The sequence below is a fragment of the Corvus brachyrhynchos genome, unplaced genomic scaffold, assembly GCF_000691975.1.
Source record: "Corvus brachyrhynchos isolate BGI_N302 unplaced genomic scaffold, ASM69197v1 scaffold28, whole genome shotgun sequence".
In the NCBI taxonomy this organism is placed as follows: Eukaryota; Metazoa; Chordata; class Aves; order Passeriformes; family Corvidae; genus Corvus; species Corvus brachyrhynchos.
The window spans coordinates 6,691,498-6,707,727 of record NW_008246058.1 but is presented as its reverse complement, the minus strand read 5'-3'; the positions used below and the strand labels follow the sequence as shown (position 1 = coordinate 6,707,727).

The 16,230-nt window shown below is 38.0% G+C and overlaps 1 long non-coding RNA gene across 1 annotated transcript in view; it reads right to left on the bottom strand.

The window, feature by feature from the left end:
- Positions 1 to 429: 429 nt before the first annotated feature.
- LOC108449613 overlaps positions 430 to 16,230 on the bottom strand; it is a 25,955-nt gene continuing 10,154 nt past the window's right edge. The window contains exon 3 of the long non-coding RNA XR_001865843.1: positions 430 to 3,860. This is a non-coding gene — a long non-coding RNA (uncharacterized LOC108449613). The remainder of the gene's footprint in view (positions 3,861 to 16,230) is intronic.

Here is a 16,230-nt window from a genome sequence, read left to right as displayed (position 1 = left end):
CTTTGGCAGGTGAATAGCAGAGTAGATCCTTCTCTTCCCAGCAAATCCCGTATAAATTCAATCAATAACACATCAAACCTGTCTGATGATGATGACACAGAAAGCCATGTTTGACATCTCTCTCCCCTGACAAATTATTCCCCCCTGACAAAGAATTCTCGTCTCTGAAAGACAGAGGACAGCCACATACAAATCACATGTCAAACAACTGTAAAATTTAGGATCCCACTGCCTGCACCTACCAATAAATGGAATACAACAGCTGTCTCTCCTGAAGGTTCGCTGGCATTCAAAGTTTTCTTTATTTATTTACCCCTACTGAGGGCATAGTGGAGTGAAAAAGCATACAGGCTTTTTACTTCACACACAAGGAATAAAGAAGACAAAACTTTGAAATTGCATTTTGTGAAATGTTTTTGGGTTGTTTTATTCAAGCAGTAAACATTGTGGTATAAAAATAATCTTTACATGAAAAACATATTATTCCCAGCCCACAATACACTCTTAATTTGACATTTGAAGTTAAAAATTAATGGGACTGGTGGTTTGGTCAAAGAACATGTATTTTTACTGACATAACAGAAGGTTGCCGGTAAGTTTCATTATATTTATTACAACTGTAACTGTCTTTAAAAGCATATCAATGAACAGTATAATTTTAGAAATTAGAAGGAGTTCTGTGAAAGTAAGACCAGGTTTTGTATTTTTATTTTCTCAAATAAAACAAGCAAATTTACTCATCGAATTAATAACTGCAAAATATATTCAGAGCTTGGCAAGCATTTTCTGAAAATTCTAATTCTTTAAAATTCAATAGGAAAGATTAAAATAAATGTTACTTATGTATCAGATTGAAAGTATTCAAATTTTCACCAATATTATTCCACATAATTTGATGAACATTTTCTAAAAAAATATTTGAAATTAATGAAAGCCTTTGAATTGTTAGAGAAGTTGTAAATTTATGTCTGCAAAAATATGCCTAGAAAGAGTTTTTCTGCTGTCTGTACAAAGTTCTGAATTTTAAACTAATGCTGATGAGACAACTGTGGTTGAAATTGTTTGGGATTTTTACTTTCTAGAAGGAATGTTAGTCGTAGTGAATTTTTAAGCATGTCTGCACATAGCAGTTAAGCTATTTGCAAATCATATGCAAAAGAAATCCATTTGCATGCAGTGAGATTTAGACCAGCTATGAATCCCACAAAAATCCTATGTCAAATTCCACAAAAATAAAGATGTTTAGCCACTGCTTTCAATGAATTAATTGCTTATGTTCATAGAAACACTGACCATATTTCCAAAACCTCCAGAAAGGATCTTTCCAAGAGCATCAATGTATCTCCTCTGAAGTAGTTTTGCAGAATTGCTCCCATAACTACCTCAAAGGCTGGTTCATTTTTGAAATAAATATTGTGGTCTTTATACAACAGAAACCAGATTCATTGTAAATAGTGCAAGGACACATATAAAAGGACCTTCCAGCCCATTCTGTGGAGTGGAAATCTCCCAGGGGAAGGTGGATGGTGTTGACATCACAGCAATTTTAGTAAAGAGTTCTGTAGGAATTCTGCTGATGTACTTTTTTCCCTCAAAGTAAGTACTTCACTTCTTGGTCAACCTTGACCACACATTTTTTGTAGTATTTGTTCATCTCTCATTCCTCAAAGAAGAAAGTTTGTCATAATAATTTTTCTCTTTCCGTGTCTTTCATTGGCTTCAATTTACCCTGTACCAGCAGCTAGGTTAAATTCTAGCCTGAATCCATTTTCTATGTTTTTCTGAAGTTCTGTTTGCCAAGGTTGTATTGGTGATTAAGATATGAATAATCTGAGATTCCACTTGCCATGTCTCATTTTTTTTTTATTTTACCTTCAAAATATTCCATTTCTTTTTCATAAGCAGAGCTAAATCAACATGGATTCAAGATTTTTGATTAGCAACAGACAGCAGAAGGAAAAAGTTGGAGGAACAGGGATAAAATTGGAGGAACAGGGATCCCTATTAACATAGAGATCGTTTAGCCAAGAAACCCTTTACCACAGGGTGTATAAGGAACAAATCAATTATAATCAAGCAGTTCAGAGGTCTTCCTAGAAGAATCTGGAAGTGGAATAGAAAACGTCATTCAAAACTCTCAAGTGTATTTTGGACAGAGGCAGAAAGCATGGAAGTTATTTTACTTTTTTGTTGCAACTAATAGCTACTGAATTTTGTTACAGACCTTTTTCGCAGATGGTCATACCTACCTTGCAAGACCTAAGGCAGATACTCCCTGAGGTCAATTTTTGAGGGAATAGATCTGGCAGGAGCATCATGCACCTTCCAAAATGCTCTCCCAGTTCTGCTGGCCACAAATTCTTTACTGACAGCAGTCAATGATGGAGATCTCAAGAGGTTACTGTATTCAAGTCTCTTACTGCACATCCTAATTCAGCTTGAGTCACTTTCACCTCTTAACCACAGCCCCTGAAATTTCCATCATCACATCCTTCTCTCATATCTTCTAGCTTCTGGGTCAGCATGTAAGCTACTGCCTGTTTAATACTTTTTGGTGTGCTTCTGCTCAGCAGTCTGTGTCAGTGACATAGGAAGGCCATGTGTCCTAAGACTTGCTCACTGCGTCAGTTCTCTCTGTCACTCCCTCTGTCTTCTCTGACGGTTCATGGTTCCAACAGTAGGAAAGAAAACTGTTCAATGGCAGTGAACTCTGCTCACCTATTTTGCTGTCCTTTCTGATTATTTCAGTTGTGGTGAGGAATGGACTCCAAAACCATTCCAGACAAGTCTGCAAGTCAAGCTCCCATGGTTTTCAAAGAGGTCCTCATGTCTTTCAAGAAGAATCAGGATTGGCTCCCTTTCAGGTCCCGTATACTTTTGAATTCAGGAACATCTTCTGATCTATTCTGATGCTTACGTTAACCTCAAAGTAAAGTAGGCAAGTAAGGTCTTGAGCATGCTAGGTTATGCATAACAGTCTGGATGTTGCCTCTCCAGGATAATCTGCATTGCACAAAACCAAATAGTTGCATACTAAAATTTTTCTGGATAAATCGACACACTCCTCCACATAGGTAAGATGCAGCAAGGCACTGCTTTCTGCTCTACTTTTAAGCATACTGCCAGCCCCCATGCCCTGAAATCTTACAAATAACTTGACAAATATTTCAGATATCCTAGTCTTGAGGATTTCTGTGTCGACAAATGCAGCTAACATTCTAAGGAGTGCTTGATCATCTGACAATATCCTCTAGTCCAGAAGAAATAAAGGCATTGGACTTTGGTGTAGCCTTGAAACACTACTGTTCGAAGTACCAAGAAGTGACTGCTTTCAGCACATTTAATGTAAGAACATGATTGTATGCATCAGAGCTGCAGTCAGGATCCAATTCCTATGCCATTCAATGCAGTCAGTCCCATCCTTGGGGCTGTAGAGAGTCCTGGCCTCACTGGAATAGAAATCTGTTTGCTCTGGTAGTTTGGGTTGGTTTATTGTGACTTCACAGTTTTGCAACAGTTTTATTGTACCCGACTGTCGGCATGAGGGGAAGAGAAAGTTCAAGAGAGAAATACCAGGACTTCTGCTGGGCTGGAGATGCTTCCTGCCACAGTTCTCCTGTAGGTGGAATGCAACATATTTAACGCTGCCATAAATGGTTCAAGTTTTATTAGAAGCAGGCAAATGTCATTTCCTTCACAATGTAAAAAGTACTTTAGTAGACTTGTAATATTCATCATCACTTTTGTGTGGCATCCATGGGCTCTCTTAGCAGCTGAAATACAAATGGAGAAAAGAGATTCCCTGCCACAAGGACGTCATGATCTAGTCTTTCAAAAAGTGTGCTGAAGGTAGTGATGGGCTGGAGAGAAAGAAGAAGAGACATCAGCATTTTGAAGCAGTTATGTATTGGGAATAAGTTCACATCCCAGCAAAAAGACCAGGAAGAATGATTGTGCTGCTTTTTACATTTTGGAAAGGACAGAAACAAAAGGTTCTAGTAACCGTCTTCTTGTAAAGTCTCATGGAAACTCCTTTTTCACGTGGGACCTTGATGTCCTGGGATCAATACAGAGGAGACCATCCAAACCCTTAAAGCCTCACCATGGTAAAAATATGTTTCTCAGAAGGTGTTCTGGTAATATTCATGCAATTGTAATTTTATTCCCTCTACTTTGTCCTGTTACAAAGGAAAATAAGGTTACTATTTTAAATGCAGATATTGTTGTACAAATGGCCAGAGCAATGTTGCATGAACTGTTTCCATGCTTTTTGCCAGGCAGTTTTACAGATGCTGGCAATAGAACAGCAATGACTTGAATCTATTTCTTTGGGAATGAATTCATCAGGCTTCACTCACAGCATAATTTGAGCAATACAGGAAGTTTTCTGCAAATCTTTAAAAGCATTTAAGAAGTGCCTCAATCAGCATGAACAAAATGTATGAAGAGTTAATTCCTAGGTTCTCCCATATTCTCAACTATAAGAATAATAGGACAAGTTCAAAATGAAAGCAATTTTTAGCTTAAACAGAATTAGTCTTAGCAACGAATTTGGGTTTACTGTGCCAAACTGTTGTTTGGGTTTTAGGGTAAAGTTTTCTTTTCCTTAACTAATTACTCCCTAGTTATCCTTAAGAAAAACTCAACATTTTCCATTACTCATAGCATCTTGCATAGCTATGTGGGATTTATTCCTGCGTATAGATGAAATGGAGATCATCCTAACCCTCTATTTTATTGTTATCTGTCATTGTATCTTACTTCAGAAACACGCTATGCCTCAGTCTTTATTGAAAATTTTCAGGTCATGGAGAGCTCAAGTCACCGTCTTTAAGTTCTCTACTTCACAGAAATCAAAAAAATCCCACTCTAACTTTCTAAAAATAAGAATATTCCTTCTTATATGAAAAAAAAGTATCTGAGTGCTGTCTCTGTGACTGGTGTACCATACTGCATCCTAGATCACACAATGTATCACATTCACATTTGGTGCAATTCCTTGGCCCATTCTCTCACATAATAGGATTCAATAGAAGACATTTCAGAGCAGAGGGGCTTTAGCTGAATGGATGGATCCTTGAGAAAATCAAGGCAGGACCTCTATAGAAACAGATTTTGGTGATAAGGCAAAGGTTTCCTCAAGATGGTACCTCATTTAAGGGTCACAAAAACTTACAGCAAGACTCTGCAATTGAATGGGACTATCAAAGAAAGCAGCAGAATCACACAAGTAATCGCAGCAGCTTCGATCTGAAACTCCATGTGATTGACCCCATTTACTTTGACACTGATCATTCTGTTCTTCATTGCTCTATATGGAAATTTTCACCTCTACACTGTCTGCCAGTCTCAATGGTAGTGATGATGAAATGGTGGAAGTACCATAATGTTCTCGATGCATTTGTTTACTGCTCATAGGAAGAGGTGGAGGTGGAGGTGTTTTTTCAGGTGAGGCAGCTGTGGAGCACTGGCGCTAAGTCTGTGACAGAGCTCCCCCTGATGGTGCTCTGCAAATGTAAATGCACGGATGGGGGTCCCAGGTGCTTCCCCTCCAATTTCCGCAGCAACAAAGGCTGATCAGACCAGTTTGGTCTGGAAAAGTCTCCCACTGCATTCCTCCTGAAAACAGATTATGGATACTACAGAGCAGGACCCATATTTTTTTCATTAAATGTTAGAAATCCCCGTCATCCCTAAAGATAAATAGGGTGGTTCTGGTGGTGGTACTGAACCACGGAACTGCTGAAGGCCTCACAGAGAGGAGACAACGGAGCAAATATTAAGAGCATTTGTTGGGCTGTTGTTGTTGTTGCATTTTCTCTCACTAATCCCTTTGCCATGTAGAATAAACTAGCTCATGATTTTTTGAATCCTTGAGCTTGGCAATGCTGTTAACATGTAACAGAGTTTGTGTCTGATGATCCTCCAAAATAAACTGACTGTATGTGAAGCGGACAGGGGAACTTGGTCATCAGATGTAAATCCTCCACTGCAGGCTAGCAGTATTGCCAGGGCCAAGTACTGAAAAATCATGAGTTGGATCCCTTAAAAATCACAAAATTCTCTTTAAAATCATGACTGTTGCATAAACAAGCACATTTTGGTTTTGATTGCTTTTACATTGTCTAGTGGTCCTTGGAGCCTTCAGGCTACGTATGACTGATACTTTTTATTTCCAGATTTCTCCCACAATATATGGCCTTGAAACATTTTTCTTTGATATATGAACACTGACGTTTTAACAAAAATCATATGAACCCTCAAACTAGGTCTTTAATGAAGACACCAAGATCCTTGCAATAAAATGGAGCTAGGGAGAATTGCATGGTCTAAGCATAGGGCTACTGAATAAAAACTTTGAATTATAAACCTGTCTGAGACAAAAATCTTTACCTCAATTCCCAGACAAAAATCTTTACCTCAGTTCCCAGACAAAAATCTTTGCCTCTAGTTCAACTTCTACATCTGCACAGCAGGACTAATGGTACTTTATCCCAGGGCTTAATGAATATGGTGATTTTACCATTTATCTTACTCAAATATCTTGAATATAAAAAGGCTTTGCAAATTCTATACAGTATTATTCCATGCTGGTTTATCCTCTAACGAAAAACTCGATCATAGCATACATTCAGGTTTTTAATTTTTCTAACCAACATGTCCTAGAACAGGGTTTTTTCTGTAGAAAATAACAATGAGGGGGGCACAGAACACAGCCTCAGTGGGGTGCCTGCTCCCTGATTTGCAGCCACTCCCGGGACTGGCTGGCTGGCGTGGCGCAGCTCTGCCTGTCAGTGCTAGTGGAATATTCCATTATACATTAAACAATGTTTTCCAAAACAGATGAGTTATTTCTTACTGAAAACAACAATAACAACCCAATCCCCTGGAAGAAAACTTAAATCATCTGTATTACCCAAATGGCAGGGCAGAGACTATCAGTGCAGTTTCATTCACAGTGTTGTTGTCAGAGCCACACCTAATGACCTCCTGAGATGATCTTCATGCCCTGAGATGGTACCATAAGCATAGGCATTAATTTAGTACCAGGAACTATAGTGATTAACTTCAAATGACTGGCTGAAATACTGTGGTGAGATGCTTCTGAGCCTGTGTCAGAACAACAGGCTAGCCAATAAACACTGGCTATCACAGTTTGCATTTAGATCACTCCCTTTATCCAAAGCACGTTATAAATATCAGAGATTTTTTTTGTCTCACCCCAGACAGACAGATAAAGCAGGGTTTAAGAAGCTCCACAGGGAGCAAAGTCAGGCATCTGCATTTGCTATTAACAGTACAAGTGAGTGGTTCAAGGTCCAATGACTCTGTCCCCCACATTTCCCTAAATAACCAAGCACTGCAATATTGCTGCAGTTTAAGCACCCAAGTCACAAACTGCAGTCAAAGTTGCTGGCACAAGATCATTAGCAAATGACTCCCTTACTCTGTTAATGTCCTGGGTTCATACCCTAACCACTAATTCCTGTAGGAAATGTATTACTCGTTATCATGGTTGAGTACATGATTCACACTTTCTGGAAGGTTTCATTTTATTCTTGAATAACATAAATTTAATTTTTCAGATTTTCTGATGTGAACCAATGTAAATCATTCTTTAGAACCAGGGACATGTTTCAGGGGAGCAGTTGCTCCTTTATTTTGACTTGTACTTCTCCCGGGGGCATATCCCCAGGAAGTTACTGTACACATGGTGTATGTGGGATTTAATAAATAGGAAAGACATGAAATTTAAGTGATTTTTGGCAGTTATCCCTTTGTAAATGTTAGCTTTTTCCCTGCAAAGGGTGTGTAACCCTTAGTGAATCAGCCTTTTAGTGTTTTATTTGGTAACAGACTTAATAGTATGTTGTACAGTGTCTAAAGGCTTAAGATTAAAATGATACGTATCCGGTAAAAGGACTGAGCTAATCCCCACCAGCTGGAATACAGTGCTGAGGGGCCCTCCTTTCTGGATGGATTTTGCATTGGAATTAAGACCTCTTCTTAAAACAAATGAAAGAAAGTTTGCAGAAGCAAAGACATACAGTAGTGGAGCAAAATGAAGTTGCAGCAATAAAGCTACAGAAACCCTTCTTTTGACTGGTTCCAATCTTCTGGACTAGCTCAGACAAAGCTTGCTGCAGTGCTGGGGCAGACAGCCCTTTTCTGCTGTGTGCAGGCATCAGTCTAATAAAAAGCCTTCTTCCCGATTTGGAAGATGTATTACTTCTGGATTCAAATGCTTCCAAAAATATATGAGATGTAGAAAACACTCCTCATTTGCCAGAAACACATTGGAGTTTTGCTTACATTACATTCTTTCCTCATATATGTTTGAAAAAAAAAAAAAAAGGAAAAGAAGGGAGGGGGGAAAAGAGACTGTAATACATTGAACTAAAAACTTTCATCACAATGATAAGATATAACTTTGGGTAAAGAGACTGGGAGACAGCTCAGTCAATACTGTCTTGAAATCTTCTTTTACACCTCTTTCTGAAGTATAAATATGGACTTCGTCCAGTTTTCCCAATCTGAACGACTTTGGCTGGGGGAGGTTGGTATGGAAGTCATTTCCCCTTTAGGTGCAGTAGCTGCTTTCCACAGACTCAACAAAGACATGAAATATCATTAACATCTGATTCTGAAAGGCTGACAACCACTTCTTTGTTTTACACAGCCGTCCAGGGAAAGCTGCTGTGTATTACCATATCGCAAGCAAAATTATACCTATTAAGCTCTGATAGGAGCTCTGGAATATTTCTCTCATTTGTCCTGGGATATGGTGATTGAATATGTCTATTGTTTCCACAACCAACATTTCATAATTTAAATGGTATTACGTGTAAACATTGCTTCAGTTAAGGGTGGGTATTGCTGGGCCAGGCTCCTAAGCCTGTGACCTGTTTGGGACACGGTTACAAGGATAAGGGCTAAAACCTCCCATATTAAAAAGCCAGAAAGAGGTGAGATAGTTTATCCAGTGGGTGCTGAATCACAGTAGAAAATAGTCTCCTCCTTCTTCAAACAAGCAGGAAGACTCTGCAGGCCTCAGCAATGCTTCTCTGCTCCACAATAGAAGGAAAGCAAGTTGAAAGTCTTGCCCAGGGGATTTCTCCACTCCAGAACTCATTGGAAAAGAAACAGGGAAATGCCACTTTTTATGTGGGCTTAATTCTAAAAAACAATCAAAGCATTCCTCTAAGTTATTTTAGAAGGTGCAAAAAGTGTCTTTGTTTTTCTCTAATTCTCTCTAACAACCCATCAGGATCACACTATTAGTGCTAAAATCTTCTATCAGAAATTAGATTTCTTGGTCATATACAAGAATTATTACTCTTTTTTCTTTCTTTTTTTTTTTTTTTTTTTTTTTGGTTAACTGTATGAAAAGAAAATTGAATTTTCAAGTAATGAAGTTAGCTAATTATTTGCAGGACTGAGCAAATCCTCATCGGATGAGGATTTTTTTTTTTTTTTTTTTTATAATACATATAATTAGCATAAAATAAACCTAGTACTATAAGTTAAATGTTTTATTTGAAGGAAAGACTTAAACCTGCATGTCTAAACTGATCCAGTTTTAATTATTCTCAGGTTCTCAAATCTTGCAACAAGCATAAATAAAAACTTCCCTGTTCCTCTGTCAGAAAAAATAGTTAAGCACTGTTATCACCCCCTTTTTACAGAGAAACTACTTCCAAAGCAAGGAAATACTTTGGTGAAAGGTCAAAAAGAGCATTTGTGTCAGATCTGGGAACAAAATTGTTATCTGCTGCCTTCTAGGCATTTGCTTTAACCACATCCTTCCTTCCAGTACACTGCAATTTCTTTTCACCAAACATTTCTTTACTGCTTATTTCTTCTTATAAAGCTCCTGAAATCTAACTGGAAAAAAGAGTGCAAAAACTTTACACAAGGCATTTATGTCCCTCTTTTGTTCATTTTTTCTTTAATATTCTAGTGAAAACATTTTCTGGAAATTCAGAGGAATGTTGCAAACTGAAGTGCTGCATGAAGATACTTAACAATAATATCACCAAGTGGCATGATCTCCTAGGGGTGCAAGCAAATATTCTGTGTTACAGTTATGACTTTCTATTTGAAATTCAGTCCTTGGTGTTATTTGCAGGGTCAGCAATGAAGGCAGTGTGGGATACTCTGGCAAGGTTTTGGCTCTTAAGCTATCTTGTGCAGGTTGCCCTCGAAGAGGCATTTGCCCCCATACAGTGTAACTTCTCTTCTCCCAGAACTACTGCGTATATGTAAATAAGATAAGTTACATTTGGAATTTAATGATCCTGCACCACTTTTTTTCTCCTTTTGCAGAAAGGTGCCCTTCAAAACACTGTTTGGAAGGGAGGTCAGCCTCTGTCAGAGTATGTCAAGAGAAGATATTAGTTTAAATTCGTGTTTATGCTGCCCTCACCTGAAATATAAGTCCAAGATCAAATATTAAGTATTTGAGCATACTCAGCATAATTCAAAGAAAAATGGCCAAGGCTGTATTTTGAACTTTGGGTTAACTTACCTTAATGTACTCTCTCACCTTATTTTGATCAATATGTTCATGTCTTTTTCAGTCATAGAGAGAAGCAAAAAGCAAGAGCAAGATGTGCTTTTCATTCTCTCACGCCATCCCTGCTTTTGCTCACTCACTAAACAAACCCGTTACAATACTTTATTAGCCTCCTTTCTGTGTTTATATTCCAAAAGCCCTTCTACTCCAGTGTCTGTCTTTTCCTTGTGTCAGGCAACTGGCTTCAACTGCTTCAAAATATCAAAAATTTGTTGCTAGTAACTCAGTCTAAAATTTTCAGACAGTGTATTAGGCTGAAGTAAAGCACACACGATGCAGTGCCATTGGGGTTTTCTACCTGCTTATAGTAGCTTTTAATTTGCTGCATTAAATTAATAGCTAATTTAATAGGACTTTTAATGCAAGGCATTTTCATGTGGAGTTTCTCGCACTACAAATCACATTGAGGTTTGTGTACAAACACGGTGATTCTCGTCCTGTTTAGTAGCACAAAATCTAAAATACAGACCTGTTTTTTGAGGACTTCCTCTGCTTAATTAAAAAAACCTTCACGGAAAATTTCTGCATTTTGTACTAGATTTGAAGGAAAAACAGCCTGAACCATTTAGTTAATTTTATTGCCACATTTCCCACCCCCAAATACACTGATAACAGAGTCTTTTTTAGGACTTCTAACCTTAATTGCCTGGATAGTGTGAAGCAATACCTGATTGGGGAAATAGTAAGCATTTTCACCTTGTTTTTAGATCATTCACTTTATTTGGCTCAGTAATTTGGCATGTTAGTATGTCTAAAAAAATAAAAAATAAAAAAAATTAAAATATTTTTTAAGGGCACAGCCACTTATATTTTATGCAATTCAATTAACTTCTCTAAAAAGTCTATCTAAATTCCATTAATGCTTAGCCAATCACATTGGATTAAGTTCTTCTTCTCTATTTGTCTCAGCCCTGGAGTTTTGACCTTTTACTTTTGTGAGTTTTCTTTTATGAATCTCTTTCCTGGGCACAGTATTTATCCATGTTGGTGGTACCCGAGTGGAGAAGAATGGTATGGGAGGGAGGATTGATGTGACCAAGCAAAGAACCTGCCAAGAAGTTCAGAACCTAAATGCTTCTTCGGGTGTGAGTCCAACTTCAAACTAAGACCACCAGTGTGTTTAAAGTATAATGCAAATTCTCCCATAAATATTAAGGGCATTTTATGGCTAAATGACTGTATATGCAAGGCAGGGTTTTCTGGACAAGATCTCTGCCATGTTTCATGTTGTTTGGTTTTAGGACTCGACTGCCGTGCAGGCAAGAGACTGGCCTCGTCTGTCATTTCTGGGATGGGGAACGGCAAGGCTGCAGGCAGCTCAGCTGCATCTCCATTACTTTTCCATGGACTCTTTCATAGGGCTGAAAGTAAAGACCAGGTGTATGTCTTTGTTCTCCTTAGGTAAATATTTCCTCTTCTCCAGCAGTGTGCCGTGCAGGGCAGCCAACATGTATCATTCTCAAATAAGCAAGGGAAAAAGAGATTTCTTGCGGTCTGGACTACCTGCTCTCCAACAGCAGGGATAAGAAGAAAGGTGATGTTACCTTTTCAGCTGTAGCTGCTGTTCTGGAAACACCTTCCTAACATGAACCAATCAGTAAAGCTTTGAAAGCTGGCTGAATCTCTTCATACATAAGCAGGAAGTCAGTTAAAACATGGGAGATTCATGACATTGTAAAAGCCTGTGAAAGTGATAGGCAAGAAGGGAAATTGCCAAGGAACTAAAATTTGACCTCTTTCATCCCATTGGTAGCAAAACTTTGCAGTGCTGCCAGAGGAAATGAATCAACAGAACTCAATTTATAAACACACAAGATCAGACAAAAGTGACATTAAACATTTACTGAGCTTTCAAAATAGGAGCTGCACTTCACATATCAATACTTAACAGAAAAACATGCTTTTAATCTTTTTCTTTTTAATGAGCAGCTCCAGGGAATTAAATATTTTGGGTATTTTAGGACTAAGTTACAACACAGGTGAATCTGATAGGGTTTCCATTATCTGGTATCAGGTAGGAGCTGTATATCAGAAAGGAAGGTGTGACAGAATGCCCTGTCACAGAGATGGAGCACACATTGAGTGTTTATTTTTTCAGACTGAATATCCAGTCCCCAAGGTGAAACAATAATGAATGACATCTTACTGACTGCCCAGACAGATATGTTGTACTTTCAGATAATATGTAGTAATTCAATATCAGTACTCATAAAATCTTGTGTTCATGGAAACCAAAGGAAAAGAAACTACTTTGCCCAAGCTGGGTCTCAAGTTAACAAGATAAATGTGGGGGGTTTGTGTTATGGTTTTGTTGTGGATTTTTTTTTAATTCATGATTTGCATTTTAATTGGGTTTGGATACATTTCATTTTATTTATGATGTGTTGGGGTTTCACATTTATATTTTTGTTTCAATACACTTGGTCAACCTACATTTCTTTTTAAGTCCTTTAGTCACTCTTTGTGTGAGATGCAGAAAACATGTAGGCCTTCGTTTTCCGAGCCTGAGTAGGGAAGTGGTTGTACTTGCACAGACACTATTAGTCTGCTAGACACATGCTCTTGCTTTTGGTCTCCTGAAACTAGACATTAAGCTTAATATTAATATTGATCAAAAAGGAAGGACCATGCCTATGAAAATATTTGGAAAAAAATTAATAGTTTTTCAAAAAGTTTTTCAGAGAGTTATTTTCCTTAATTATGACAAAAAGTCAATGTTTTCATGGAAAGAAAACATGACTGATTAAAAATATGGTTTGCTTGGAAAAAAACCAAACCAATTTTATTTTGTGAAGCAGACCATCAGAATGTGCAACCAATACCTTTGGACAGAATGTGTGTACCCTGAATTCCAGCCTACCAGGAAATGCCCTCACTCTGCAGTCTGCAGATACGTAGACAGGTTTGTCACATGAAAGGTGTAAGGCCTGGGAGTAAAAAGAGAAATCATATTTATTTAGATTATAAAATGTACACTACTGAAATGGAAACAATCCAAGCCTCAAAGCAGCTTCAATGGAATTAGAATGACCACTTCGATTTCCTACTACTAAATAAATGGGACATATCATTACAGCAGTCTGACCACTGCCACAACAAAACCATCTTATGCATCTCCAAAGAGCCACAGAAGTTCCTAAACTCACCCAAGACATTAGGAGTTGAAAATCCATAGACAAGTATAGGTCTACTGCTAGCAGTTGTTGATTAACCTGTAAATTATGTGAAAAAGGCAAATCATTTTAACAGGTTCCATCTGTAATTAAGCTGTAAGTCATATCAATGTCATGTATTGTTTTGGAATGGAAAATTGCTGTCTCTATTACTGAGGATACTTGATTGCCCAGAAAATTAAAATTCTTTTCCGAAATGCAGACGTTGGTGATTCACATCTAGGAGTCTTCAAAGTATTTTTTAAGTAATACACAGAATTAATTAGACAAGGGAAGTAACTAGGTAAATTTAATTTTACTTCTGAAAACACAACATACAGAACTTGAGCTTACATAAAACAAAAATGCAACTTCCAAGCAATGACAATAATCAAACTGTTGGTCAGCTCGCTAAGAGGAGAACTTGATATTCCTAGAACATCAATAAAACATATTATAATTTATTATAATTATACAGATTTTTCTAAAACAGACTAATTTATTTTCTGCTTAGAGGACTGCACTACTCTTCCCTGGGCTTAGGGATCCCATCCCTTTTGGTCCTGGGTCATGGTAAGAATGTTCTTCTCTCTGAATGTTGCTTTCTTTACACATTATGCCTCTCTCCTTTTACAGTGAAGGGAGGGAATGGAATTCAATCTGCTGTGAATTCAAATAATTATACGTTCAATCTATATGTAGCACCAAAGCTTAAATATTACTGATTGACAAAAGAAACTGAAGATGAAACCCCTAGCTTATCATAATGTTGTCTCACATAGTATTAGTAATACCTGGCACACACTTCATGTTCAAAGCAATTCAGAAACATTAAGTAATTAGCCTACATATGATTTAATGCCTTCTGACAAGATTGCTGTATACAAGCAAGTTGCTGGAAGAAACAGGAACTAAAACCATATTTAATCTGAGAATATGAGTAAAAGTTATAATAATAATTCTTTCAATTTTTCATCTAGGCTTTTGCCCAACATATTTTACAATTTTTTAATGAACAGGAGACCAAAATTCTGGTTCTTAGTTGCTCAGTAGTCACACTGAACTCATCAGTAGAGATATAAATCCTGAGTACCCATGACTGACAATGGGAGGACTAGACTGACTGTGTTATGTATTGTATATGGCACCTACCCTCTAAAATTCTATCACCCCCTGCCAGCTGCTGAACAGAAAAAAAAAAAAAAGTAAAAAAAATGTAACACAGTATAAATTAAGAACACAAAACCATGTAAAGGGAGGTTTTACTATTTAAGGAAGCACAAAGAACTAAGGAAGGCTTTCTTGCTGAAACAGATTCATTGTTCTGAGCAAAAGTCAGAACTTCTGAATAACACAGACCTAGTCTGGGGTTGTGGTTTTTTGGCTTTGATTTCCTCATTTATTTATTATTTTCCACTGTTATTTTCTGAATTAACCACAGTCTCTGCCTCCATAGTGGAAAGACATTCTTTTGCTCCCTCTGAATGGCAAATAATTGGCTCTCTCCTACATATCTTGTAATCCTTCTCTTTACTCCTCACCTTTTGTCAAGAAGGTGGACAATGAGCTGAAAAGTCTACAGAAGAGGAGTTAGTGATCCATTTAGCTCAGCAGCAGACCACAACAAGTTGCTGGAAAAAGCAAGCCTCCACAGCAGCAGTATATCCCCTGGCTGTGCCTCTTTGCACAAAGCAGATCACCCTGCAAAAAATGCATCAGTTTCTTCTACTCTTTAAACCCCACAATTATGGGTACATTTTTATCCCCAATGTAGATACATATACATTTATCCAAACAAAAAATATTTTTGAATATTATTGTCTCCATCTTTTAAACATGTACCACAGTTTTATGAGGTCTTTGGTGAGTGTAGGGTTAGTGGGAGCTGGCATGAGGCAAGTGATTGTTTATGGAGTCATAAGATAGAACAAAGACAGAGTTGTGCCAGCCAGTAGGCAGGTGGGGTCAGGATGCCTTCATTTCAATATGGATAAAAAGACAAATATACTATGATGTATGAAAAACATACAAGGAAAAACAAGCAAAGGAATGAGAAAAGGCAGAAGAAAGCAAGCTAGGGAATGAGGCCAGGAGCATAAATTACGAAATATAAGTCCTTAGAAAGAAAATTACCTTCTGTGTTTTTTTGCTGGACAAGCATCAGAAAGAGTGAGCTTGGTGACAAGAGCAAGTGAGGAGGATATACTAGAGATCCCTTGAAGTAGCAGCAAGAAGGAGATGGACACGGACTAAGAGCAGCAGAGTGCTGCAGAGCCATGTATCCCCTGCCCACTGTCCTAGTGCTTCGGAAGCCATGGTGCGCTCAGCCAGCCAGCAGAGACCTGCCAACACAATCACAAGTTGGTTCCATTGATTCAGTTCCCACCCACTGGAAGGAGCTGGGAGGATCCTGGAGGTGGAGGGAGGACAGTCCCCTCATCCTCTCCTTCTCCTCCTCCCAGCATCACTGGCACTAATTCTCTCTCTCTGCACTCACTCTTT